Source organism: Eriocheir sinensis, chromosome 3 (assembly GCF_024679095.1).
Source record: "Eriocheir sinensis breed Jianghai 21 chromosome 3, ASM2467909v1, whole genome shotgun sequence".
Lineage (NCBI taxonomy): Eukaryota > Metazoa > Arthropoda > Malacostraca > Decapoda > Varunidae > Eriocheir > Eriocheir sinensis.
This window is the reverse complement of record NC_066511.1, coordinates 26,097,672-26,122,158: the sequence shown is the minus strand read 5'-3', so window position 1 is coordinate 26,122,158 and position 24,487 is coordinate 26,097,672. Positions and strand designations below refer to the sequence as shown.

At 45.8% G+C, this 24,487-nt stretch overlaps 1 protein-coding gene across 1 annotated transcript in view; it reads right to left on the bottom strand.

Annotated features, from left to right (window-relative positions):
- The window catches only part of LOC127007326 (probable serine/threonine-protein kinase nek3), a 132,728-nt gene extending 109,896 nt beyond the window's left edge, over positions 1–22,832 (bottom strand). The window contains exon 1 of the mRNA XM_050878141.1: positions 22,507–22,832. The gene's annotated coding sequence lies outside the window, so the exon portion shown is untranslated. The remainder of the gene's footprint in view (positions 1–22,506) is intronic.
- Between the last annotated feature and the right edge of the window lie 1,655 nt (positions 22,833–24,487).

Below are 24,487 nucleotides of genomic sequence, written 5' to 3'. Positions count from 1 at the left end.
TTTTTTGTTGTAAAAAAAACAACTGCTGCTTGTTTCTCACCTGTTGCTCTCCAAATTACGTGCACGCATGCTCAGACCTTTCCGTTGAATGAGATGAGTGAGTAAGCGGCAGCCGCCCTGCCCCGCTGGAGGGGAGGCCGGTGCGGGCCACGCCGGGCGGGGGTGAAGGGGGTCAGGGGCTGCCCCCGGCACACATACGGCTTCTGTTTTCAATTCTCAGCCGTGAGTTTGGTTCGTGCAACTTACCGAAAGTGCAATTCGTTCTTTGAAATCTGACAATTGTTCTGGTTTCGTCTGTTGCTATGACACACTTTAATGCAAACACGGACTCAGTTTGACACGTTGATATATATATATATATATATATATATATATATATATATATATATATATATATATATATATATATATATATATATATATATATATATATATATATATATATATATATATATATATTGACTATTTTCTCAACCCTGCGGCCATCTTTGGATATGAGTGCGTCGTAACAAATCTGAACGCAGAGCACTGATGTAAAATTATGAAGTCAACACCACGAGACTCGCGGCCTCTGTCAATCCGCCTCTATATTAGCCGATGTGCCTGTGGCCGCCCTGACCACCGTCTCCATATGTGTGTCCGATGGAGTGTGACGCTGCATCTCAACGCATGTGTCACCAATCGAGCGAGTGGGTGCACGTCCGCCTGGCCCACACACCAAGGCCATGCAGGGGCGAGCAGCCAGTTTGGGACGATGTCAAGGCGGCCCCCGCTAGGGTTGCACTTCTGCTGCGTCTCGGGTGGACCCGGTGTGCGGCGATGGGGTGGTCTATCATTTGTCTGTCATTACCATTTTTACGAGACCACTTCCCTGATCCGGGCTGGCCAGACTCGTTTCTAATAGGATTCACAAGCTCTCTGAGACGCGACTGAGGGTATATTTTAGGATTAGAGTTTATTCTACAGAACAAATACTGCCGCTGAACCCTACACGAAATCCGGATTATGAAAGGCAGAGTCGTAAAGAAAAGGCTGCTTAACAGAGATGTATCATCGTCGTGGCCTTCCTGAGGTCGACCCTCCACTAACGGCCTCCGTCTGTGTCCTTGAAGCGATGGCAGTGACCTTGACAGTGGTGTAACAGTGGTGATTAACGTCGTGATAGTGGTGGTGGTGATCGTGATGGTGATAATGATAAGGGTGGTGGTTGTGTTGGTGGTGGTGGTGATAATACCTGATGGTGGTTGTGGATGTGGTGTTGGTGATGGGCATAACAATAATGGGGATAGTGATGAGGGCGACTATACACTGGCAGGCAGGGACAGACTAATAATTTAATGACATGAAAGACGAAGGGTTGTAGACATTATGAGGATACTTTTAATGTGACTTTGGGTCCCTTTCAAAAAAAAAAATCTATCTATCTATCTATCTCTATCTTTTTTTTTCTGAGGGAAAAGAGACAAAAAAGTAAACATTAATAAAAAAAAGCCCGCTACTCGCTGCTCCTAAAAAGAATCCAAAGATCTATCTATCTATCTATCTATCTATCTATCTCTATCTATCTATCTATCTATCTATCTATCTCGTTACCTACCAAACACAAATCAAAACAAATTAAAAGCCGGCCTGCACCTGAGACCACCATCCCAGGGCGGGTCACGTAGCCTAACAAAACAACACAGCAGATCACCGGAGAGGACAAAGCCAGTTAAACCACCACACCAACTCCCTGCCCTGCCCTTTCCCTGTCCTGTCCTGCCCTGCCCTTTCCCTGTCCTGTCCTGCCCTGCCCCACCGCACCAGCCCGACGGAAGGGAGGGGTGTTGGGCCCTATTGTCGCTGGTCACGTCCCGGACCCTCTACCTCGCACCACCGCAGAGACCCGTCGCTCTTTCCCACGGCCACCCAGGTGTAGGCAGGTTCTGGCGGGGATAGTGCGAGGGTCAGTACACTCTCACCTTGCCCCACCCTGCCCCACCTCAGCTCTCACTGCCCTCCTCCTCCTCCTCCTCCTCCTCCTCCTCCTCCATACTCCTCTTTCTCTTACCCTTCCTACTCTTATTCCTACGTACTTTTATTGGTTCTTCTTTTTCTATTTCTGCTCCTCTTTTTTTCTGGTGCTACTGCTGTTATTGCTATTGTTGCTGTTGCTGTTATTGTTGCTGTTGCTGATGCTGCCCCTCCTCCTCCTTCTCCTCCTCCACCTCCTCCTCCTCCTCCTCCGCCTTGCTGCAGGGAAGACCGGATAAGGGAAGGAGACCTGTCTATATATCGCTTATGACAGCAATCGAATTGATAAACATAGAACAATATTGCATGACTTGCCTGATGTGAACTTCATTAATGGTGAGCTCAAATAAACGTATCATGCAATATTACCTCCTCAGATGCATGCAGATTGCCCGCTTGGTACTTCATGTGGAGCTGACTTAAATATGCTTAATTAATGGGAACTTTATGAAAATAGCTACCGAAAAACCGCAAAGCATTTGATCATTTTTTTTTCGACGGACGAGAAAGATGACAGCAAAGTACAAAACCTAAGGATCTTGTTCACCTGTCCCTCAGGCGAACGAGGCCTGTCACTTGAAGCCGGTGGGTGGGTGAGTGGGTGGAAGATTGGTTGGTGGATAGCTGGATAAGTGCCTCCTCCTCCTCCTCCTCCTCCTCCTCCTCCTTTTAATCCTGCTCGCCTTCCAGTTGCTGCCGCTTCTTAATCTATGCGTCAAAAAGGCGCTACTTTTAGTTTAGGTCAAGATATAACTTATCCAGTTAGGATTTAAAAATTCCATATTGAAGCGATGATGATGATGATAATAATAATAATAATAATAATAATAATAATAATAATAATAATAATAATAATAATAATAATAATAATAATAATAATAATTACGATGATGATGGTAACTCAGTTAGATGATAAAGAGAAGTATGATGCTGATGCCCATGATGATGATGACGCTAATAATGATATGATGAAGATACTGATACTATTAATGTTCTTGCTGTTGTTGCTGTTGTTATTCTTGTTGTTGTTTATGATATTACTGTTTTTATTACGACTGTAATAGTTGCTTCTTAATTATCATCATTGTTATAATAATAATAATAATAATAATAATAATAATTATTATTATTATTATTATTATTATACCTATCATTATTATACTTATCATTATTAGCATAATGATTATTACGTATACAAGTTTATTGGCGAAAGTTGACCTGCATCTTATGGATGATGACACAGTTCATCATAATGTCAAAGAGTGGCGGTCGGCGACGCTGCAGTGAAATCTGAACTCACAGTGGCTTCATTGTGGCGGCGAGGACATTGTTGGAGACGGCAGTGAAAGCGAGGGCTACTTTTAGTAAACTAAGGGCGAGAAATTAACACTGAAGCGCGATGCTCCACCAGGCTGGTGGCGCAGCACTGTACGCTTCCTGAACTAAAGCAAGTGTACCTCAGAAATATGCCAGAAAGTCCAAGTAATGGATAAACAATCAATTCAAGCCCGTCATGTACTTAACTATAAAAAGAGGAGGAATATTACTTTAGTATTCAGAGACTGAAGCAGACTAGAGGAAGGACATTGTATTATTTCAGATATTGCAATTCGCTGAGAATATTTGCAAAACATGATGATGGTTTTGTTAACTTTTCAGTGGTGCACAGGACTCAACCCTGGCAAACAGATCACGGCTACCTTAGTTCAGCTTACTTTTGGGTCTATTTTAGGATCTTTGAGTGTTGTTATGAAACATCTAATATAGGGCCTCTGTACTTATAAGCCTCACTACCACTCTACACCATCTTCTCTCCCTTCTCTTTGTCTATCTTCACCAATGCACTTGCTTAATCACTACTCCCTTCGTCCCAACGTGCGTGGGCGAACATCAATTAGAGTGCATCATCGTGTTCAAACTACCTCCGCATCACCTTTTTCCACCTTCTCTTCTCAATTCATCATTTCTTGGTCGTGTTCAGTCTGGCGCTCCTGAGCCTCTGAATCCCGCCAGGTCCGGGTCGGGAGAGTCTGGCCAGCTGTTCATCTTCCTTGAGTGGCTGCTCGATAAATGGGTACCTGGGAAACCTGAGGGAGGTAAACCGTGGTAACCCGGACATCACCAGAGCCGACCCCTTTTTGTCCGCGGGTCATTGCCTCCGCAGCCCCAAAGGTCAAGGATGCGAAGATGAGAGTCGCTAAAAAGTAGTGTTTAGAAGACGACTCAGCTGCCTTAAGACCGTTGCAGCAACTTCTTTATTTATGGCAACTGCTATCTTTTACATCTACCAGTCGCGACATGTCCGTCAAAGGCCAAAAGGTAGTGTTTAGCCGAGGCGCCTCAACCTTAACATTAGTACTTACACCGACGCACAGACAACCCTGCGGCCCAAAAGTCGTACAAACAACTTTATTTATGGTAATTTATTTTTCTTACACCTGCCATAAGCGACACATCTATCAAAGGGTCAAGACCAGTATTTGAACACGGCGCCTCGTCTTTAGCGTTACTTGCACAAAGGCACATCCGTCAAAAGTCTCCCTTGATCCACAGGCAGGCGGGACAGCCATGCCTTTGTGGTTTATGTTGTTTATATCCCATCTTGAGGTGACAGAATACACTTATCGTATATTCTAGTGTGCATCACGACAACAGCCGCTGCCAGTAATCTCACACCACCGTCAGTGAGCCAAATAAGCAACCTTGCTGATTGCTGCTGGGACTGTTCAATAGCATTTTTTTTCTGCATCTAAACACAATTTTTACATCAAACGCTTCCGCTTTATCTAGATTTTTAGCACAAAAAGTGTGTAATAGCTTTTAAAACACTTCCATGGCCCTATCTTTCTTTCAATTCAAACAAATCTTACAGCTAACACCCACTACAAGGACCTTTTAATATAGTCCTTTTTTAACCAAATTAATATAATATCATGTTTAAATCAAACACTTCCGCATTGAACTCAAAGTATCATTAACGACGTTTAATGTTCACACAAAGGAGTTTCTCAAGCGACCCTCCGGTGAATCTCCCCACCTCGGCACGCACCCAACGTGGGCTTCTTTTTCCTCTTTGACAACACAAATTTTACAGCAGACATCTCCACTTTGAACTCAAATGTCATTAACGAGGAATGCGATAAAGACTTGCTGTCCATATAGAGGGGAGGGCCACTAGGGAGACGCTCCTGAGAACCTGCCCACCGCGACCCGCACCTGGTGATGGTTATCGCCTCGCAACACCCTCGTTCCGCCGCGCCACCGGGCCTGACGGATGCGGCGACTCACCTTGACGAACGACACTCAATTTGAAGCTTAACATTACAGACAACTTTACTAACTCCGCACGGCGCGCCTTATCGAGCAATTGGCGGACAGATTTCTTCCGTGTCATCATAAACAAAGGTTTCTTGTCAAGCAAACTAATCACCGTACCGACGCGGACTGGGCTACGTGCGCGTTCCCTGGCCACGCTTCTGCTGCGGGTACTGAAGCCTCATGTAACAGTACTCCCAGCAGCAGCAAAACGACGAGTATATATAGTACTAAGCTCCTTGGAAAAGCAATGTACTGTGCTTCTGATACGAATACTGACGCCTCGACTAACAGTACTTGCCAAAACAACGTACGTATATGGGACTAAGCTACTAAGAAAGACTGTGTGCTGTGCCCATGGGTATGCAGGTCGCGTATGCAGCGGCTATAAGTATATAAAGAACTAAGCTCCCAAGATAGGATGTGTACAGCTGGTCAGAACCCTTAGGGCAACAGATTCCCTGAAAGAACCGTGTCTTAAACCAACACTCGCTCATAAGTATACAGGACGCGTATGCAGCAGTAATAAATATATAAAGAACGAAGCTCTTTGGATAGGCCGTGCAGTGTGTCCACGGGTATGCAGGCCACGTGTGCAGCTGCGATAATTATAATATGGTCACGTAGGTACCCAGGCGGCGGTAATGGAGCTGTGTGTCTGAGGTACAAAGGCCACGATGGCGCCCATCGGACCGCCGGCGCCTCGTCCTGTTTAGCCGCCTGACAAATCTGGTGTGGCCGCGTCCCCACCCCCCGGCTCCCGCCCGTAAGTCACCAGGTAATCCCGCTAATGATGTTAATGCCTACCTTCCACCTCCAGCACACCTGCTTCTGCCCACAAACACCTGCACTTTCTCCCGTAAGCCTCGGCCCTGAACTGCAGACATTTCCTCACTGTCTCCTGCTGTCACGGTGCTCTTTGAGACACTTTCCACATAAGGCTGACACTAATTTTGGTTTAGGTCAATTGCATTTACAATACTTGCTTCTTGAGTCGTTAATGACTGGAGAGAAACAAAGCCAAACAATAGTTGCAACTTATTTCCACATAAACCAGTTGTGCTTTAATATTCGTTTTCTGTTGATCATTAACTGTAAAGAAACCATAAAAAAAATGTAGTCGTTAGAAGCAGAATTAGGACACCCTTTGTAAACTTTCACAAAATAGATCAAGTAAACTATGTGAACTTCTTCAGTTACAGCCAGATCCTCCCTCTTCCCTCCCACCCTCACTCCCGCCCGGCTCCTTGGCGATGACTCACCCCCGCCCTTTCCTTGCTTCCCACGGCTCCCACCCACCAGACACACCCTGACCCCATCCTAGTGTGCCGCCAATACGAACGAGGGATTAAAGTGGACAAAAAAAGCCAGCAAGTGAGTGTGGCGGGTCAGCAGAGGTGGACCTATTAGGGGCCTCGCAATATTCTGAATGACCACACCTGCCACGCTCCTGCTCTCGCCTCGCATACAAATTTATGTTGCCTTCGCCTCCTTTCTTGCACTTACTTCTCCAACGCTCCACTTTCTTCATGCAGAGGCTAGCGCACCTCCGTCACCTACATGGAGGCCCACAACAAAGCATATGGAGGTTTGGGGTACTTTCTCCATCCAACCACTTGACAGCTATTCGATATTACATGATGGGTGAAAATAGTGACCAGAAAGCGGCGTTGACAACTCACCAAGCGCACCTTCCTTTGGTCTGGCCGCCTCGACCCTCGCTCTCACTCACCTGAAAGTAAAAATCAAAAATATATTAAACATGTGCCTATTTCGCGTCTCCGTCTGCCTCTCCCCCCGTCGCTCTACTCACTCCCACCTGCATACCGATGACACAGTTGCCAAGAGAAAACAAGACGGAGACAGAGGCGGAGATAGCGAGGCTCAAATAAAAGGTTAATGTCATTGCTTGATTGCACTTTGCCTTTACAGCACCTCCCAGGCCGCCCGCCGCCCTTGATCCACACAGGTGTAATCCCCATCAGTCTGTTGCAATCCTGACCGCTGGCCGGGATCAAGGGTGACGTCAGCCGTACTAGTGTGTGGCCGCCCGTCCAGGGGTGCACAGGCGCGCCAGTCAGCTTGCGTCAGCGCCATGCGTGGGTCAGGGGCGGAGTTTGCCCCGCAACGGTGCCACCAGCCCGGCTGCCAACTCTTGTCACCATTAAGTAAAGGTCATTACCGACTGTGTGTGCGTGTGTGTGTGTACTTATATGCATATGTACATAAACACATTCGGAAATACTAACAAATTGAGTATGACATTCATCTATCATTCGTACATGAATCTTATAGAAAAGGTGGTGGCCGAATGGTCAGCAGATGGACGAAGTGACTCCTAAAACCAGCCAGCTGGCAATTTTCAACTACCTATCGTCGATCGAGTGGCCGGAGTTTCCCCTCAAGTTGTCCTGAAGTCCATCAATCAACCTTATCTTCAACAAATTTAGTCAAGAGGATCACCGGGTACACCATGGACAAAGCAAGAGTCATATATCACAGCAGCCACCATAAATAAAATTCGTCCGCACTATAACGGACTGGAGTCGACCACCAAAACCCTTCAAGAAAGTCTAACGGCGCTATGGGCTGTACATAAAGAAAAAAATCTCTAACAACTAATCAGCAACGAAACTTTATATTTACAGCATCTGATTTCCATTCCCTGAAATATAATCCGTACATCACCACACCAATAACTTTCTTTGTGCGTTGCAGGTAGAGAACAAACTGTAATATGTGGCGACAGACAGACACGTCACCTGACACACGACACCGTTTTCCCGCCTTCCCTGCCCCACAAAACGAGCCAAGCCGCCAACGCTGCGCTGTAGTCCCTCAAATATTTATTCATGGCATCGCCCTGAAGGATGCACCACAAAGGAGGTGGCGACGGGTGATGTGGCGTCGCGGGGGCGTGGCAGGAATATGCAGATAGTTTCCATGCCTGATTCAGAGGCGACCCACGGCTTGCAAATGTATCAGTAAAAGACGTATGTATGTATTACTGCTCCGGTTTGGGGGAGCATAAAAATTAATTAATAAAAGTCACCAAAGAAAATACTTGTTTCATTAAAAAAAAAAAAAATCACACCCTTAGCAATTTCAGAAGCCTCTTTCAAATATAAAACTGGTATTCGTTTTGGAACACTGAATTTTATAAAGATGTATACGTTTGAGTTGCCTTATAACGGTTTACATACGGTGGATATAAAAAAAGAATAAGTAAACCCCAAGAACGGTATAATAACAATAATAATAATAATAATAATAATAATAATAATAATAATAATAATAATAATAATAATAATAATAATAATAATGATAATAATAGTGAAGATAGTAATAATGATACAGTGAGAACAAGAGAACACACGGGTCGGATAGACTTATCGCTGTCACTGGCAAATGTTGGTTCCATTATCTGGGTCAGTGAGTGAACGCCTTCAGGAGGCAGTCACTCGGCGCACCTGAGGCGCTTCACCTGTGATAAATTGCTTCTCACCTCCTGTCCTTACTACTGAGGCTCTATTCAAATATGAGACAGACAGAAAGACAGACAGACAGAGACAGACAGACAAACACACACACAAAAAAAAAATAATAATAGACATATAAAAGCAGACATGCAAACAGACAGAGAGACAGACACAGAGAGAGAGAGAGAGAGAGAGAGAGAGAGAGAGAGAGAGAGAGAGAGAGAGAGAGAGAGAGAGAGAGAGAGAGAGAGAGAGAGAGAGAGAGAGAGAGAGAGAGAGAGAGAGAAAAAAAAAAAACTCGTGTGCTTTACTAACCTGATCTATCAATTTATGCATTTGATCAACCACACAATGCTCTATAATAAAAATTCTACATTTACGACCGCTTCAGGCATAAATGTTGAGGCCCATCACATACGAAGAATCACTCTTTATAAGACTACGATATGGAGAAAAAAACGGGGATAAATTTTGCTCTTTTTTATTCTTTTATTTTCGTAGCCCTGAATCGTGATGAACTGACGCACCGGCTTTCAAGAGCTCCTAAGTGTGTACGACCACTGGCCTCTTATATAGTCTCCTTAGTCACCTGTGTAGTATCCTTGTCTGTAGATAGCCAGACTTAAGCCCACTGAGCCATTTGCTGACGCGTAACGCTATACTTCACTGCCCGGCTTCAGTAAATAGGTTTTAACTCAACGACTTGGAGAAGAGGCCACCACCCGTCCAGAAAGAGATACTGATAAAGCATTCAAACAGGTTACTCATGAGAGCGCACCATCAGACCGTAACCGTCAAAAGAATTCTCTGCCGGACGGTATACAACAAAGGAGACAGCTCAAGGGCACAAAAAAAGGAAACAATAATAACAAAAAAGCCCGCTACTCTCTATTCGGTATTCTCACCAACACATTAGTTTGGTCACATCAACGTCTTCGTCAGCAACACGACTGTAAAGGCTTATATATATTTGCCTTTTCACTATGGTCTTTCTTCTCCCTTCTCCCTTTGACCCTTTTCTCCCTTCGATCTCTGACCTTTTTTGCTCTTTTCTTCCCATTCTTGTTACAGTTTTTCTTCACCTCGAACTCTAAAACTAGTATATAAGTTAGTTTCTCAGAGTCGTTATTTTATGTCACCATGATTCGTTTATTCCTCCAGTCTCTCATTCTTTTTTCCCTCTTCCTTTTATTTTCGTATGGTATAATTTCTCTACTAATCCTTTTCGAAGAGGATTCAGTTCACATATACTGCATTTGTCTCCAATCTTGTTTTCTCCCTCTTACCTTTGATTTTCCTCCATCTTTCTATTCGTCATATAATTTCCCCTCATCCCCCTCTTTAAAAGTTCTTTTCTCCCTCTTTCTTCTCGTTATAAATTTCCTTTACCTAACACCCTTTCTAAAAACCGCAAATTAATTCCCCGCATTTGTTATCGTATACCGTATATTTTCTTCGTTCTATCTTTGTCATTTTCTCCCGCCTCCTTTCAATGATATTTGTATTTAGTTTCTCTTAAACTCCTTTTCTTAAATTAATAATTCAGTTTCCTGCATTTGTCTTCGATAAATCTTGTTTTCTTCGAGTACTTATCTCATCTAAAATTTCCACTATGATCTGTTTCTCCCTTTCATCATTTGATAATTTTCTCTCCTCACCTTTTGGCCTCGCATGTCACAATTTCTCTTGAACTCCTTTTCTAAAAATAGCCTCCAATTTATCGCACTCGTTCTCTGATAAGTCTTGTTTTCTTCGAGTCATTTTTAGTCGGCGTGAATTTCTCCTTCCTTCATTCCTGCCTCTGAAGCCTCGTCAGCCCCGCCGGGGGGATCGGGGCGTCGCTAATCCGACAGCTGACAAACAGATGGAGGCAGACGACAGGATTTTCTCTCGCGCGCATGTGTGTGTGTGTGTGTGTGTGTGTTGTTGTTGTTGTTGTTGTTGTTGTTGTTGTTGTTGTTGTTGTTTTACGTTGTTGCCTATTGCGCCGGTAGGCATCTTCCCGGTGGGGCCTAATGGTCGGACCAAAGCTTCTTCCAGGTGGGGCCTGATGGTCGGCCCAGCCCGTTCTGGCGCAGGCGAGTGTTTATAGTGGCGCCATCTTGCATTGGTGTTGTTGTTGTTGTTGTTGTTGTTGTTGTTGTTGTTATTATTATTGTTGTTTATGAGAAAGAAAAATAAAGAGACAGGCAGATTAACGGACAGACAGACAAACGGACGGACTGGCAGACAGGCAGACAGATAATGACAGGCAGGCAGAGAATAAGAATCTGTTTAATTGCCGCGGACGAGGATCAGTATTCGCGGCACGGCTTTCCGGAGGTTTCACTTGATCCAGCATCGTCTGTTTGTTGTGTAGGAAGATAAAAGTGTCGCCATTTATTAGTTCATTTATTCACTGATTGAATGACTGATTTATTGATGTATTTATTCGTTTATATATATTCATTCACTAATTCACTGACATATATCTAATTACTATATTTTTATGTGGACCAATTTATTACGCAATTAACTTGGAGCCGTTCAAATGTACACACGTTGTTCAGAATGATACCACCTTGTGTCCGTGTAAAGCCTTATCCAGAGGCTTTGTACATCGACTCTGTTTTAGTCAATTACATTCAAGTTGGACTGCTCTGTAAAACGAAATAATATAGTTTACACCACCAGTTACGGATTGACTGAAATGTTTTGAGTTAATTTTTTTGCCTCGCCAAATGGCATCACGAAAACAGAAGAAAGCAAGACATGCACGTACACACACAGACACGCATCAACCTGTGCTCCTCACACCATGTACAGACATACATATGTATCAACACAAACAAGCATAGGTACACATAAACACGCATCACCCATCGTTCCTTACATCACATACACACGTACACGCAAACATGTATCAACACATTATCATAAAGGGAAACGCATCAACCTTTTTCCTCAGCCTACACACAGGCACACACGGAGACAAGCATCAGCACAGCCTACACGCATGCGCACAGACATGCACGGACTTTCCTCCTTCAAAGAAAACTACGACATCAAACACAGAGCAGAACGTACACAAGCGTGCATACAGACACAGGCATGCATCAACCTCCTTCCCTTGCACCCGCGTCACAAAACAAAAACACCGATTCTGCCGTCTGGCGCATAAACGTAACAATCAGCTACTCGCCAACCGAGTCGGTGAGCCAGTGAGTGCATGGAAGCCGTTTTCCTGAAGGCGGCGCCTGGGCTGGGTGGCGTCCCTGGCAGCCGGGGGAAGGGGCGGGTAACTGCCACCCAGCAGCCTTGACCCGTCACCCCGGCAGCCATAAATTCAGCGCTAGGTAATCACACCCAGTGCACACACCGCCCAAAGACGCCGCTACTGGAGCCAAAGGAAGAAGCTGAGTTTGCACAAATCACAATATTCCCCATAAATTCTGGACCATTTGCTGGACTTTGGAGAACGCGTTGAAAAGATCTGCTGTGCACTACCCGGTGATAGCGTTAGAAAAATAATATAAAATAGTCGATGAAGTTTGCAGACGCTACTGAAGACAAAATATATCCCTGGTCTGCAAAATTCATAACATTCTTCATAGTTTGGATCATCTGCTGAAATTTGGTGAATACATCCTAAGACTTCACCATCCACTGCGCCATGTTTGATTTTAGAGAAACTGTATTAACACAGTGGTGTTCATTTGGGATGCGCCATGTTTGTTTTTAAAAAGAAACAATTAAGTAAGAAATAATTAAATAATTAAATAAGAGGAAGATGAGGCTGCAATCTGCACAATAGTCGACATAAACTGTGGAATATCTGATGGAATCTAGTGCATCCACTGAAGATCTTTGGCATGCACCACATGTTCGCTGTTAAGAAAAAAAGATATAAATGAAACGATGAAGTTTGGCGAGTAGCAGCACACGGCCGAGGCGGTGCGGTGACGGTGGCTGGCACACGGCAGCAGTCATCGTGCGGCCATAACATGTTCAAGTCCCGGCAATATGGCAAAACATCCGCTTACTCTAATCCCCACTACGATTGCGAAGTGGAGAACGTTGGGATGACATGAACTCACACGATTGCGGAATGGAATGTGAAAAGACAAAAAAAGAAAAACCTATAAAGGTGCCGCTAAAAGTAATAATCCGTCCGCGTCATGACCGGCTGCGGCAGACCGTCAGTACCCGTCGGAATATACCTCAAAGGTGCCACGGACTTGAATATCAAAGCAAACTCTCTCCTCTCAGCGGCACGAGAAAACCTGGCAGAGGCGGCGGCAGCTCATCGCCCGTGACCTTGAGCGACAGAGGCAAACAACGTCCCTCCACCCACGTTATGGTCTGAGGCGCTAAAAACACGGACTGTGCATACATAATTTTATTCTTGTTTGATGTGTCGAGAAAATATGAGGAAGGCAAGACAGAAGCCTTTAGGGTGTGACCAGCAATTTACACGATTTTTATTTTCTGTTAAGAATACAACTCTACAAATCTGCAAGATCAGTAAAATAACGAAAAATATGGTTTTGAAATGCTTGAGTTGGATAAAAATGGAAAAAAAGAGTACACACTAAAATGGAAACTGTTATTTCTGCATTAAGTTGCTTTTATTTTCGATTTTGTCTTGATAATATTTTGACAATTTCTTTATTTGTGAACGTTTTGTTCATGTGTACATTTACCTACATATTAACTTATTTATTTATTCATTCATTTCTTACACGCTTTACTTTTATTTCCTTGAGTGGAAGTTAGTACAAATGTCAACTGCAAAGCAAATTACTAACCTTTTTTCATGGCAGCTTTCTCATTTCTGACACTAAAATCGTACACGTTTAGACCTGGAAAGGAAAACCTACGATAATGATATTTTTTTTATAGTTGGTTGGCCGTGCTGCCCTCCGCTCCACTGTTCCTCAAACCATGGGCACAAGTTTCTGTTCAAGCAGCAATGAGGTACGCAAGGTTTTGGCCAACAAATTATGAATGATCGAATATATTCTTTGCTGAAATTAGTAAACCAATCAAAGTTGTTCATGGGCATACCAAATGAACCTCCCATTACCACTAATGAGACATTTTATTCAGTATATTCAATGCCTTGCCATTTGCTTCTCACTTGAAGAGATGAGCATTTATATTCTACAGGCGGGTCAACGAACGATACTTACTGTGAATTTTGCATATCCGTCACCTCCTCTCCGCCTCCCCGCCAATGAGAAAACAGCCGTGCAAAACTACAACATTGCAAGGACCGGGCTTACCATGACATTAAATCCGTGACCTGGTTAGTTTGGGAGGCTTTCTTGATCTGAGTGGACGCGACGCTGCGGTGGGGACAAAAGAGAGAAGCCCAAAAAATGAAGACCGGCGTCCGTGGTAGCTACTAACTACATTCAAGCCTCAGAGGATCTAATAAATAAAAATCAGGTCAATTAAGCTAAAACGAATGTAAAGAAAAAAACACAATCACTAAACTCGATGGGCGCGGCGTTTTCTCTGTAGTAATATGCATTGCTAAGCGCGTGTCGCCCCTTGATAGTAAGCAAGATAATGTTCCGTTAGGTCTAGCCACAGCTCTTTAGGAGGGAGTGGGAGGCAGAGGGGGAGAGGGAAGGAAGGGAGGGAGAGTCCAGAGAGGAGAGGGGGAGAGGGCGGAGGGAGAGGCAGGCTGATGCTAAACAAATCGGACAATGGTTGACCCACGGCCGGCCCACAGACAACAGTTGCCAAATCATTTTTCGTTAGATACCCGCAGACTCAAATGACACACTAAACCTGACAAGTAAAAGCGTGCTTATAATGCGGCACGAATATATAGCTACTAAAATTCTGTGACGGTGGACGCATGCAGGAATTCGGGGATATTAATGAAGATTATCGTCACATGGTTCACCTGATAATGGCATGTTACGTGTTTTTTTGTTGAGCAGTGAATTAGGATCACTCTTCTCCTCCTCCTTTTTAGCACATCATCAGAGTGTGTAGTTTTGTACAGCTCAAGGAAGTGGCGATGGGGAGGCAGCAGTTGGTCTTAGCCTAGAGTATTTAATTAGGAACGCCAATCTTCTCCTTCTTTTTAAGCAGATAACGTAAGTGTAGTGCTTAGTTCTGTGCAGCTTTTCAGGAACTGGTGACTGGGAGGCAGCCGCAACCCTTGGCCTGGATTGACTCATTAGGAGCACTATTTGTTTTCTCACTTCTAAGCAGATGTTGTTAGTGTGTAGTTCTGTACATCCCAGGAAAGTGGCGGCGGGGAGTTGGAGTCAGGTTTTAAATTAGCATACAGGAGTCACAAGCGAACAAGGAATTAAACAAACAGGCATTCCGAACACCTAAACAAACAACAAACTTCTTTTTCCGACAGTTTTTTTCATTTAAATACACCACGTCCTCTCCCCTCCTCCCCGCCCTTCCTCTCCAGCCTAAAAAAATAAACACACAGAGGCCCCAGTTCGGAACCGTGTACATGCGTGTTCGCCGCCAGTACATAAGAGGTTGTGTTGACCTTCATTTCGCTTATTAAGTCTGGCTTTCTACGTCTCCCTAATGCTCTCCGCCGAAAATGTATTTTCCTAAGTAGGCTTGAGCTAAGAATAGCGCTGAAGATAATTGCTGCTTCAGAGGACGAACTTTAAAAAAACGAGGAAGTGCTGCGCTATGTGCTCGTACCCACCTCCGTCAAGAAGTGGGTTACGTAGTACGCGTGGCAGCACCGATAACGAACTTGACAGCTTGAATGTAGTGATACACATACCTGAGATTCTTTTTTTTTTTTACCAAGCCGATGAGGTCAACGTTATCCTACAGTCACCTGCTTCCGCCCAACGGAGAGCAAGCGTGTCATGTTCCTCCTGTTATCTTTGTTTTTTTTCTTAAGAAAGTCTAAAAGGTCACCGTTATCGTGTAGTCACCTTCCAACCAACAATGTCATGTTCCTCCCAAAATCTTTTTTTTTTTATCTCTCTCTTCAAGAATCTGAAGTTAACGTAATCGTGCGTGTGGTCACACTCTTCCGCCAAACGAAAAGCATGCGGGTCATGTTCCTCCTCCACCTGCGTCTCCTTCACCGGCTAGCGACGCGACGTAGTTTCTCTGTCTACTCGAAATGGTCGGCCATAAACAATGCGAAGGAGTTCAAGCCGTTTACGGTCATGCCTGCCGCAGCATCACGTGACTCAGGGCCTGAATGGCTGGACGAGGCCTCGACGAGTCAAACACGCTCGATGGCCACAACAGGACCTCAGGCAGGACAGCGTTGAGACCTCTGGCGGTGGGGGTGTCCCACAAAGCCCTCGATCCATCACAGGGGACGGGACTCAGGGTCTGAACGGCTGGAAGAGTCCTCTACAAGTCAAATCATGGGCAAATACGTTCCTTGGCCACAACAGGAACTCTTAGCAGTACTTCGCTGAGACCTCGAGTGGCAAGGATGTAGCACAAGACTCTCGAGACACAGCAGGGCTTACAAGAAACACTTGACTTAGGAGCTGAACGAGACATTAAATAATTATTAACAGGCCCAAACATGCTCCTTGGACTATTAATTAAATCTTTAAGGACAACACTGAGGCTTCTGGTGACATGACGGAAGCACAAAACCAGTCACCACGGCCTTGGAATCCTGTGACTCGAACTGTGTGGGATGGACGAGGCCTCTACCGGTCAAACCACGGTCGAACGCGCTCTTTGGCTACAACAACACGAACTCAAACAGGACAGCGCTGAGGCCGCGGGTGGCGAAAATGTACCACGAGTTCCTCGAGCCACGGCTGGACTTGGGAAAAAAAAAAACATGTAAACCTCATCAATATTCGTGGAGGCTCGCGGTGTGCTGGGAAAAGGAGGGGGAGGAAGGGGAGAGGAGGAGGGGCGAGGGATGCAGTTGTTTCATCTATCACTGACCCACTTATGGCGAGCCCAGCCCCACAGAACTCGTTTTCTCTTCTAAAATAATATACAAACTGCTGGTTTACTTTAATACGCATACGTCTTAGTCATTTTTTTTCACCTCGCTGCATATCGAGGTTTCTCTTTACGTTTTCTCTGGCCGTTGTTCAGTGAGGTGGTGAGTACATGTGAAAATTTCGCAAATATCATAAATATTGTATAATGTATTAAGCAATAACTTCGCACTGCGTTTTCTTTCTTTCCCCTTGCATGTGTGTGTGTGTGTGTGTGTGTGTCGAGAAGTGCCATTGACGGATGAAGCGGAACGACAGACTCAATGAAACGTTTAAATCAAGACTAGGGCGAGTTTAACACTTGATAAAGGCTTCGGTCGACGATTAGACACACACACACACTCACACACAGCTCCATGTATACAGGAGTGGAGCGACCCTCCCGCCGCCAACGTTCTGGTCTGCTGCGTCTGGAGGCGAGTGGTGAATGGCACCTCCACGCCGTCAGGAGGTAGCCGCGCTGCCCTGAGAGAGAGAGAGAGAGAGAGAGATGCCCCGACACAACCCCTCCCAACACACTCATTCTTAAAACCTCAACTCATTCCCTGCCGGTGGCGAATCTATAAAGGTGATGAGGAAGTGAACTGCTGCCTTCAAGTCCAAATGAAGGGGTCCGCTGCAGATGTCATGGGTCGTGTGCTGTAGCGGGGCACTGAAAGGACGTCCATTCACCCAATCCCGCTGCGGCCGACTCTTGGGCCTGGCCGAGCGAGCCTCAATGGCAGAGATGACCGTCCCAGTGTTTAGTATGCAGGGGGTGCGAGGGAAGCGTGGGAGGCGGGGGTAAACCTGGGGTAAGGGGGTGGCCGTGGTGGTGATGGTGGTGACGGTGGTTGTGGCCCAGCGTGGGAGGTGATGAGGGTGTTGTTTGTGGTGTGGTGGGTGTTGTATAGTGGAGGTGAGGTTGTGGAAGTGGTCGTAGGGGCGAAAAATGGTGTGAGAAGGGAAGAAATGCGTGGGAAGTGGTAATGGAAGAGGAGGAAGTAGCGGTGGTGGCGGTAGTGGTGGTGGTGGTGATGTGATGGTCGTTATGTGGCAGCGGAAAGGTTGTGGTAGTGATCGTGGGGGTTAAAAGCGGTCTGAGAAAGAAAAGAAAAAAGTACGTGGGAGAAACCATTGGGAGGAAGAGAAGGTGAAGAGCGATGTGTGGACGAGGGAAGGAAAGGGGCGAGGGTGAGCGTGTTACCCTGGGTGTGCTGAGGGCGATAGGGCGTTGCTGGGTTTGTGGAAGTGGTCGCGGGGGTGGCAAGAGGTGTGAGAAGAGGAGAAAAACGTGGGAGAAGCCGCTGAGGGGGAGAGGGGCGAGAGAACGGGGTGTGGAGGAGGGGGCGGCGACATGAAGGGTGACGGATTGCGAGGGGAGTGACTTGAGCTGCAGGGAAATTCGTGGGTGGGTGGACGGACCAGCGTTGCCAAATTATCGTACTCAAAACATCGCATTTATCAGTTCCAGGGCTCAAAACTTTCCTACCCACACAGATAACGAGATTCCAGTTAAAGTTCTCGTTAAAAACATTACTTATTGGCGCTTGTTTGCGATAGCTGTGACTCAGAAGCAGGAAAATACGACGTGCTGAGTGGTTGAATACGATAATTTGATAACCCAGAGACGGACGGGTGGAAGGACAGGCAGGCGGGCCGGGCGTGTGGTGGGCGGACTGGGAGGCTTTTAAGTGGGCGCTGCGGGGGCTGAGGCGGCGGAGGAGGAGGGACGAGGAGGGGAGTGAGACAAGCCCTAATGAATGGACGGGTGCTCGGTGGGACGGGAAGCGAATCAATTATATGCACGTGGTGTTATAATGATAATTAATGGGCCACGGTTCCAGCATAATAAAGCAGAGGACTGACCGCTTGCACTGGGGAATAAATAACGATAACTGATGGCCCGTGGATCTAAAATAATATATCCAGATCCTCACAATATGCAAAGGAGACACACACAAAAAAATTAACAATATTTCCCGAAGAGTATTCAACGCTTTAATTAAGATGCTCGTTTGGGGATTTGAAAATTTAGCTTGCAACACAGGGCGAGCACGTAGTAAATAAGGGTTTTAGGGACAAGAAGTGAATGAGGCGTAAGTGTGTGAGGCGACAGTGATACATAGTGAGGGCGTGGAGGGCGGGAAGGGGAGGGGAGGGGAGGCGATGAGGGAGGTGATGGTGGTAGTGGTGGTAGGAGTGGTTTTGGCGGAGGAGGAAGTGCGAGGTACGTGGGTGAAGGTGGTAGTGGTTGAGGTAGTAGTTATTGTGGTGCCGATGGTGGTGGTAGTAGTAGTGGTAGTGGAGAAGTATACAAGAATGGTGGTAGACATGGTAGTTGTGGTGGTGTTTATTGTAGTGGGTGTAGTGATGGTGGTGGTTGTGTGAGGGAGTTGGTTAAGGTATACAAAACAAATACATAAAACGAACCGCATTAAGTAGCACGTATACATTATGCGGATCCTCGGGAGGCTTTCTACTGCGTCATAAATTAAGGCAAATTAAATTACGATAAGAAAGTGGCGGCGGTGGTGGTGATGGTGGTGGTAAGGGCTGGACATAGGTCTCTGCAGGGGAGGGGGTGCATTATTCAAGGCTTGGTAGTCAGGTTACCCTCAAGGCTACACGGCGGACGCAGGAAAAAGAAAGAAAAAAAAAGGGGGAGACGAAAGAAGGTAGCGAGGAAGGAAGGCATGAGAGGGGTGGACGTGTGTGTGTGTGTGTGTGTGTGTGTGTGTGTGTTCCTTAATTACACGTCAAGGGAGAGGCACACAAACGAGCATGAGGGAACAAAAAGAGGTCAGCACGAGAAGCCTTGCAACGTGGGCTAGAGGGAAGAGGTTTGCCCATTCATTTATCGGGCGGCCGTTGCTCCCATCGCTGCGGCCGCTGATGAGGAGGAAGAAGAGGAGAAGGAATAGAAGGGAGGAGGAGGAGGAGGACGAGGAGGAGAAGACGGACGATGCTGATGATATGTGAGGCAGAAACATCCTTGACGGGATTTCCCTCGATTAATAGTAATAAAAAGGAACACCTTAAAAGTTTGCCTCTTCGCGGAAGTGTCGGAACTTCACGCAGGCGCGGCAAAGCGAACACGATAAAAGAGGAGCGAGCGGGAGACTTCTTCCGCGTCGTGCTTGTTACGAGAGGCGCGTCTGAGGAAACTGTGCAAAATACATAATAATGGTACCGGTTTCACAAAGAATAAAAACAAAATTCTATTACATAGCAGCCGCTAGTCCACCCTTCATACCCCTCTCTCTCTCTCTCTCTCTCTCTCTCTCTCTCTCTCTCTCTCTCTCTCTCTCTCTCTCGTTTGCAGCCCGCGGCCCCTCACCCAATAGCCTCGCACCGCAACTATCGCCACACACCTGACCACTTTTTGCACGCGAGTATTGCAGTCAAATTATGGCCTCAGAGGAGCCCAGCGAGTAACGGGGCGATTCATGGCTCGGCTCGGCGTTTGTTGTGGTGCTGGCAGGGACACTAGGCGCGGCTCGATAACTCAGGGAACACTGTGCCTCGTCGTGTGGATGCGGAAAGACACAGACACAAGCTCACCCGCTGCCGCTACTTATGTCCTTCGCTGCCCCAACTAGAGTCTGGCTCATGAAGGGAACATCTTGTCACTGGGCATCATGGGTGGCGAGGAAAGGTTTTGCTGGAGGAGGAGGAGGAGGAGGAGGAGATAAGAGGAGATGAGAGAAAAAGAGGAGGAGAGGGAAGAGGAAAAGATAAGAGTCGGTGAAAGAAAAAGAGGAGGAGGAGGAACAGAGAGGAGCAGGAAAATGAGGAAGTGATGGAGAAACATATGAAGGAGAATAAAAGGAGTAGGATTAGGAAAGGAGAAGGAGCAAGATAAGGAGAAGAGAAACAGGAGGGAGTAATGGAGGAGGAACAGATGAGAATTAAAGGAGGAGGAGGAGGAGGAGGAGAAGGAGAGAAAGAAGAGAAGGAAAAAGGAGAGAAACGAACAGAGTAGGAGCAGAATTAAAAGAAAATGGAGAAAGAAGAAGAAGATGAAGATAAAAAAAAAAGTCAAAGGGGTACAGGGTAATGTGGAGGAACAGGAGGGTGCAGAGGAGCGAAAGAAGTAAAGAGAAGAAAGGAACAAAAGAAGACACGGGAGGAGGAAAAGGAGGAGGAAAAAAGAAGAAAAAATAAAGGAGGTAGATGTACAATAGCAAACATACGTTACTCTTTAAGATGCTGATCACAATCCTGCCCCACAGTTGGGTTAAAGAGGAAAGAATAAATGGCTTACCGTATATACTTTCATTACTGTAATAAGCCGCGTGAACGTCCATTTTTCCTCAGTTGCAAGACCGGCAGCTTTTAATGGGTGCAGCGAGACGAATATAAGACACCAATATTTTTTTCATGCATAATCACTTAGTTCCCCAAATCCACACCTGTCATTGAAACGAGCAGGATAATCGTGATAATTAGTGTGGTGTTGAGCGTTGCTGATGGCTTGGCGCATGCAAATTGTTACTATTTCAAGTTTGGCAAAGTCGAAAACTGAAAGAATATGAGGACTTAAAGAGCGGCTGTGCATGTTATTAAAATCAGTGATCAGTAGGATCGTTTACTTTGGTATTAAAACAATTAAAACAATGGCAACAGATGGGCAGGGTGTATGGATCACCAAACTGTTATACAGTAATGGAGACAAGGAGCGTGGGCGTTACGAAGTGTTTTACGGGCATGGGCATTATGTAGTAGGTAGCAGTAGTAGTAGTAGTAGGTAGCAGTAGTAGTAGCAGTTGTAGTAGTAGTAGGTAGCTGTAGTAGTAGTAGTAGGTAGCAATAGTAGTAGTAGTAGGTAGCAGTAGTAGTAGTAGTAGACTAAGGTCTTTGAAAGCAATACGGTTCGTGGTAATGCCAGAAGTTTCATGAAAATGGCGTTTGAAATTTAGAATCATCAATGATAACTCCATGTGGTTTGTGGTTATCTAGTAAAAGCTGCCGATAGTGATCCCTACAGGTTTCGAGTCGTTGCGCCAGTCAAACACACACACACACACACACACACACACAGACGTCCCTGGAAAACCACTCTTGTTCCCACCCGCCCCAACACGTCACTGCTGCTGCTGCCTGCTGGTGCTGCTGCTCGGTCAAGTCCCGTCTAGTCACGTCCAAATCACCTCAGCCTCAAGGCCTCCACCCAGCCAGTCCTTAACTCTTTAGAAGCGCGTCCAGAAACCCGAATACGCAATTCTCAGCTGTGACACAAAAACAAATAACACACCAAGAAAAAACAGTTGTACACAGGAACATTATACAGGAAATAATAACCGCGCTGTTGCCTCCTCTGCTGCACCACAACACATTCACCCCACAAGAATACAAATAACAAACACTTGAAAAAAAATATCTTCACTGCCTCACGTTGCAGCAACATTATACAGTAAATAAGAACAGGGCCGCGGACCTTTCTGTTCCACCTCCTGACTCGTCTAATGCGCTAAAGGAGACAACTTGATGGGAATAGCCCCGGGACGTGCTCCATCCTAGTTTGTTTTTACAGTCTTGACCATGAACCGTCAAAGAGGAGGATCAAGGACTCGCTGCGTGTGCTACCGTGTCCTTCGTCTTTCCACGAATGTTAGGACACACTTAATCAAAATCCTGCCAATACGTAATGCCAAGAACACTGTCATTAATCCTGTGCGTTTGTCTAATCAGAAAGCTATTCTTGACCATGTTTAAACCCTAGCATGATAGTGCAAGTTGCAGTCCTCACTCACCATGGCGTTTGAAGTAGGCGTGTCTCGGCCATCTAACAGCACCTCGCTGGCGTGGTGGTGTGTGCACGGCCCCAGGCACCCTCAATGCAGGTATGGTGCCTCTAAACTTCCATAACACAAGCAGCAGATACACTCTTGCAACACAACGTCTGCTTTCACACACGAAACAAGTCTTTTCCTAGTCCTTTCGATTTCCAGGAATATGACTATAAACCAGCCCGCTCCTCTCCACGGCCTGGATGTCAGACAACTGCTCTTGCCTGGGGCGTTATGCTACAAATAAACACGTGAGCACCGATGACTATTCCTCTTGTCAGAGGTCCGCCTCACCCCACCTTCGGAAAGAACACTGAAGGCCGGACGCGTGGGCCACCCGTCCTTTGAGCTAGTTGCCAGCTGCCAGACGCTCGCAACACGTTTTCTTTGCTTTTGTAATAGCTTCATGGAAAGCACATACACTCATGTTACTTATATACAAACACCTACGACTGTTCCAAGTAATTATATTGTGATCATTCTTCGATTTCTTGTACTTGACTCGTGTGATAAAAATACAAATCGTCAACTGCTCCAATCAGCTGACTGCGCCTGGGTAAAGACCCCAAGTGGAGGAAGCATGGGAGGCGCGTTCACCACCACCACCTTCACGGCCCTCGCGCGAGCCTCCACCGCCTCCACACACATCGAGGCAAACAAACTTCATCCATATTTCCACTCAGGACGCAAGTTTATAGACGGTTTCCCTTTTCACGGTCATGCACAATGCCAGCTGGTTTGGCATTTTTTGTTGCTGGCTGGCTGGCTGACAGGGAGGGGGGGGTGGGGGGAGGTGTGACTGGTGAGTGTTGAGGTGAATGGAGGCCTTCTCGCCACCGCCTGTCACTTGATTCACAGAAAATCCCAGCCGTCCACTGCACAGACGGAGACTGGCAACTCTTCGTCATCCAGTCCTCGCCTATGGGAAACATGAGCGAAGGCTATTGACGCAGTGGTTTAAATTAAGAAGGGTGGTCACTCACAGGTCGTCAGCTTGAGAGAGAGAGAGAGAGAGAGAGAGAGAGAGAGAGAGAGAGAGAGAGAGAGATTAGATACCGTATAAAACTTCTAATAAGTTCAACCGGAAACTTTAGCACTAACCTACCCTTATCCTTTCTAAAGTATCGAAATTTTATACAAACTTTTGTTTTGAATTTATTTCCTGACTTAGTGATTCTCTATTCTTGTTACCTATCCCCACTTCCCGTTCTCTCTTTGCTACTATCCACCTATCCTTCTTTCTAGGAGTACATTCGCCACAGCACGCCGCACGGGTATTCTTACACAACATGCCTGGCACTAACGCCCTCTGTGATAGGGACTCGCATGTGTCCACCACCGTAACCACCCTGGGGCAACCAACACCCTCGTGCCACGTGATAGGAGGAGCAGGGCAAGTTCAGGTCTTCGTCTCAAACTGACAGACTGACGCGCCTCCACAGATTACAGGGGCAACTCGTGTGTGAGGGGACGGGTGTTATTTTCAGTTAGGGTAGTTAGGGTAGTTTTGTGCATAATGTCGCTTAACAAAAATGAAGGAAAAATGGGGAAAAAAAGGATAGGCAATAAAAATGGGAGAAAGAAAGAAAGGGAGAAAATTATGAATGAATAATTTACTGATGAAAGGGTTGAATGAACATAATAATGATAAGAAAGTTGGGAAGGAAGGAGAGAAAAATAAAAATAAAGGAAAGAAGGAAGAATGAAAGGAAGGAATAAGAGAAAGGAAGGAAGGAATGAAGGAAGCAAGAAAGAAGCGAACATCCCTTCATTCGTTTCCTCCTTGCTTTCTTCCTCAATTCCTTTTCTTCCTTTCTTTCTTCCTTTAGAGAAAAAGGAAGAAAGGAAAGGATATTAAGGACAAAAGAGGGAATAAAGGAAAGAAATGGAGAATTTGTTTTTAGATCTCTCTCTCTCTCTCTCTCTCTCTCTCTCTCTCTCTCTC